Here is a 5,705-nt window from a genome sequence, read left to right as displayed (position 1 = left end):
TAAAAATGGAATTTAAACCTGAAGTCCCCTTTTATTCCTATCCTGCACCGTTTCATGGTTTTCTTCATATTTTGGTAGAATTTATTCCTTGTTTTTAATTTCCAAAAGCCTACAATGGAGACATTGAGAGGTTTTCTGTATATAGTTACACGATGCAAAGCGGCTTTCTAATACCTTCTGTTCTAATAAGATATGTTTGCTGTCGGTGAATGGAACTATTCATTAAAAAGTTATATTCAGATACTCCCATTTAGGCTTCATGTCACCATCATATTGTATTTCAGTCTGCAAACAAAGGATCCACAAAATGCAGCAGATGCCATCTGTGCTACGTGCACACCTTGCAGATTCTCATGCAGAAAAACTGCAGGGTAAAGCCTCATTCAATACGTGAAAAGGTGGTCATTGATGCCTCCGTGAAGGATCAGTGTGTCCTTTTTTGCTATCAGGTGTCATCCGTGTTTCACAGACACTGTGCAACTGAGAAATTAATTTTCAAAGCATCTCTTCCTAATGATCCATGAAACACGGATGGCATTCGTGTTGCATCCGTGGTTTTCACGGACCCATAGACTATAATGGGCGGGATGGATCTGTGAACACGGGAATTTTTCTCTTCTCTGGACAACTTTTCCCCAAGTCACAGATGGTTCAACATTTTTTACGGACAAATTGGAAAACCATAATGAAGGGTAAAGATAATAAGTAATACATGTCTATAGCTCAATTTACTGATGAGAACTAATTACCAGCATTTACTGTGAGCTGTAAAATGATGGTGATTACCACTAGGGATGAGCGAATAGACTTCGGATGAAACATCCAACGTCGATTCGCCTAAAAATTCATTCTAATACTGTACGGAGTCCCTGCATAATGGAAACTGGACGGATCCATTGTGCAGCCCATAGACCTCTATTATGACAGAACGAATAACGGAACGCCTCTAAAGGCATTCCGTCATAGAATTGCGTTATGGTCCATGGTAACAGAATCCATAACGCAATTCACCTTTTACCAGTAAACGAAGCGTGAACGGATTTCAAAATAGGAAATTCGCTCATCTCTATATATGATGCATAAACATGGGGGCTGTTCTTGACTCTTGGTCATTTATTATTATTATTTTTTATGGTACAGAATGCATATTTGACCATTGTTAAGAGGGGTGGTGCCATCATTAAATATTACATTTCTTAGATGAGGCAAAACATAATTTTTAATTGAGCTCTTTCAAAACAAATTAAATGCTCCTGTGTCTAGTTACTGTTGCAGCATACTGGTTTTAGCGCCCCCTGGTGTTCATATAATTCCCTTTTTAGAAGATCCACCTTACAGATCCTGTACATACATGGCCAGTGGCTCCACTGACTGATTTCCCAAACTGGACATGTAAGGCTACTTTCACACCTGCGTTCGGTGCGGATCTGTCTTGTATCTGCACAGACAGATCCGCACCGATAATTTAAACGCTTGTATCCGTTCAGAACAGATCCGTTTGCATTATTCTTTCAAAAAAGTCTGTCAAAACGGATCTGTCCTGACTTACATTGAAAGTCAACGGGGGACGGATACGTTTTCAATTGCACCATATTGTGTCAGTGAAAACGGATCCGTCCCCATTGGCTTACATTGTAAGTCAGAAAGGATCGGTTTGGCTCTGCATAGTCAGGCGGACATCAAAACGCTGCAAGCAGCGTTTTGGTGTCCGCCTCCAGAGCGGAACGGAGCCAAACTGATGCATTCTGAACGGATCCTTATCCATTCAGAATGCATTGGGGCTGAACTGATCCGTTTTGGGCCGCTTGTGAAAGCCTTGACACGGATCTCACAGGCGGACCCAGAAACGCCAGTGTGAAAGTAGCCTAAGGTTAATGTTCTGAAAAGAACACCAGGGGGCGCCATAATGGGTATATAACCCCGACACTAGGCTCAGGTGTGTGTGTGTGTGTATATGTATGTATGTATGTATATGTGTGTGTGTATGTGTATATATATATATATATATATATATATAATTGTGAGACTGACCCTTTCATCAATACCCGTGAATACCCCATCAAGAGCCATTTGAATTCTTGGCAACAGAATGTTTTATGTCGGCCTGCTGCTCTGTATGTTGTAGACAGGCTGCCACAAAGAGGAACCTTTATTCTGCTGATAGACCCACTATTGAAATGATACAGATATGTATTTATTAGGGAATTGCTGTGCATGCACTTCTCACCCATAAGTAAGGTTTTCTACAGAAGCGCTGTACACAGGCATCTCAATAGAAAGCTTTTTAGTGTGTGAACGAAGCCTAATATAGAAATTTGAGATGAATGTTTTTCCCCTTTTCCCACCATCCCAGGTGTCCTCCTCAGCTCTTATTCCCATACACATATGTTAATCGTGCATTTCCTTCGGCTCCCCAGCCTTCCTTCCACCACACTTTGCTGTGACCTTACTTCACCTTCCTCTGTCTCTCCCCCACACATCCTCTGTTAACATATGTTCCCATTTTTTGCCCCCCCTCATCTGGTGTCCAAGTCCCCCTTTTATTATTTTATATACAGTCCTGATCAAAAGTTTAAGACCACTTGAAAAATGGCAAAAAATCATATTTAGCATTGCTGGATCTTAACAAGGTTCCAAGTAGAGCTTCAACATGCAACAAGAAGAAATGGGAGTGAGACAAAACATTTTTTGAGCATTCACTTTAATGAAAACAACGAATAAACTGAAACGGGCAGTTTTTTTCAGCTGATCAAAAGTTTAGGACCACACCTCCAAAAAAAAAAAAAACCCCTACCCCCCAAAAAAAGCTGAAATCCAACTTCCAAACATGAACTCAGTAATGAGTAGCTCCGCCGTTATTGTTTCTCACTTCAAAAATTCGTTTCGGCATGCTTGATGCAAGCGTTTCCATGAGGTGAGTGGGAACATTTCTCCAAGTGGTGAAGACGGCCGCACGAAGGCCATCTACTGTCTGGAACTGTTGTCCATTTTTGTAAACTTCCCTTGCCATCCATCCCCAAAGGTTCTCAATTGGATTTAGATCAGGGGAACACGCAGAATGGGCCAAAAGAGTGATGTGATTCTCCTGGAAGAAGTCCCTTGTCCTGCGGGCATTGTGTACTGTAGCGTTGTCCTGTTGAAAAACCCAGTCGTTACCACACAGACGAGGGCCCTCAGTCATGAGGAATGCTCTCTGCAACATCTGGACATAGCCAGCGGCCACTTGACGCCCCTGCACTTCCTGAAGCTCCATTGTTCCACTGAAGGAAAAAGCACCCTAGACCATTATGGCGCCACCTCCACTGTGGCGCGTAGAAAACATCTCAGGAGGGATCTGCTTGTCATGCCAGTAACGTTGGAAACCATCAGGACCATCAGAGAATAAAACTTTCTTCCACCTTTGAATGTCCCATGTTTGGCGCTCTCTTGCAAAGTCCAAACGAGCAGTTCTGTGGCGTTCAAGGAGACGAGGTCTTTGAAGACGTTTTTTGTTTTTGAAGCCCTTCAGTCTCCGATGCCGTCTGATGGTTATGGGGCTGCAGTCAGCACCAGTAAGGGCCTTAATTTGGGTCGAGGATCGTCCAGTGTCTTGACGGACAGCCAATTGGATCCTCCGGCTCAGTGCTGGTGAAATTTTTTTGGGTCTTCCACTTGACTTTTTTGTTCCATAACCCTCAGGATCATTTATGAAATTCCAAATGACTGACTTACTGCGTCCCACCTCAGCAGCGATGGAGCGCTTTGAGAGACCCTGCTTATGAAGTTCAACAACCCGACCACGTTCAAAAAGGGAGCGTTTTTTTTGCCTTTGCAGAAAATGACAATGAATCCACATCTTTGCACAGATTTGGCCTTTTAAAGGCATGTGGTCCTAAACTTTGGATCAGCTGAAAAACAGCCTGTTTAAATTTAATCGTTATTTTCAATTAATTGAATGCTCAAAAAATGTTTTGTCTCACTCCCATTTCTTCTTGTTGCATGTTGAAGCTTTACTTGGAACCTTGTTAAGATCCAACAATGTAAAATATGATTTTTTGCCATTTTTCAAGTGGTCTTAAACTTTTGATCAGGACTGTGTGTGTGTGTGTGTGTGTAATATATATATATATATATATATAAAAAAAATTTCTTGTATTTCTTTTTTCCTTAGGCCATCTGTATCGCACTTTCCAGCTTCAGCTCTTCTGACAGGACAGAGGACATTGGAGTGTCTGATCATCACCCCCTCTAGATGACAGGAACACCTGCACGGTTGACCTCTGCAGAGGACAACTTACCATTGTTACTGTTTTGTCTGTCCCCATATTGCTTTTCTTTTGGTAATTGTTGGAACATATCCCAGCAGCGGAAAGAATGAAATCCTTTCATTTGTGCTGGGGAGGTTTTCAGAAACTCTCTTAGGACTGTCTGATGCGTCCTTAATCAATGACAATGGGAAACCACTTCAAAAGTGACAACGAATATGGCTGCACCTCCTGCAAAATGGCCACCACCACATAACAACAGCTAATCTGTAAGTAAAAGAAATCTATACATATCACTCTAACTTATGATCTACTAAGACATAACAATGGGGGAGATTTATCAAACTGGTGTAAAGTAGAACTGGCTTAGTGGCCCGTAACAACCAATCAGATTCCACCTTTCATTTTTTAGAGCTCCTTTGGAAAATGAAAGGTGGAATCTGATTGGCTGCTATGGGCAACTAATCCTTTAGACCAGTTTTGATAAATATGTGCCTACTGTCTATGTTGTTGGTGGAAATCCTTTTAATTCATCCCGACTGTGGCCAGGTTATACATGGCATCCTATAAAATAATGGACTGAAGGCTTGCCTGCTTCCTTCTGATACCAAGTACAGAATCTGTAATAAAAAAATCTACAGATACAGTAAGGCCTCATGACACAAAAGGGTACAGGATACCTAAAACCCAACCAGATTGTCAGATATTACTGAAAGATCTAGATAAACTGGCGGTATGGGCAAGAACATGACGGATGGATAAATGTAAAGTAATGCACCACAGCCTCATTAATTGTATGGCGCCATAAACATTACATGGGGCAGCAGAACAATAGAAGGACTTGAGTTACAAGTCAGCTAAGTGGCAGTACTCAATGTCAGGCAGCAGCTGCAAAAGCATATTGGCTATTAGGATACATAGAAAAAGAAGGATAAAAAGTGATCCTGATGTAATATTACCCCCTTGTAATGTCATGTTTATAATATTGGATTCAGTTTTGGGCTTTGCGTATTATAAAGGATATGGGAGAACAGGAAGGGATTCAGAGATGGACAACCTGGTTACTAAATGGGATGTACGGGCTTTCCTATAATGAGGCTTTAAAATATTGGGCTTGTCCAGCTTGGAAAGAAAAAAGACATCTTAAAGGAGTTGTCTTATCTTGGATATTGGGGGCTATATCTCCAGGATATGCCCCCAATGTCTGATAGAATTAGAATGGAGCCCGCAAGGTGACGGAGGGTGCACTGTGCCCTTCATTTATTTCTATGAGCGTGCCGAAAATAGCATAGTGGCACGCTCTGCTATTTTCAGAAGTCCCATTGAAATTAATGGGAAGCGCACCACACAAGATCAGCCACCTCTCCATTCACTTCTATGGGACTTACAGAAATAGCCGAGCCAGCGCTTGGCTATTTTTGGAAGTCCCTTAGAAATAAATGGAGGGTGGCCGCACATGCG

Source organism: Bufo bufo, chromosome 1 (assembly GCF_905171765.1).
Source record: "Bufo bufo chromosome 1, aBufBuf1.1, whole genome shotgun sequence".
NCBI lineage: Eukaryota > Metazoa > Chordata > Amphibia > Anura > Bufonidae > Bufo > Bufo bufo.
This window is presented reverse-complemented; position numbering follows the sequence as displayed.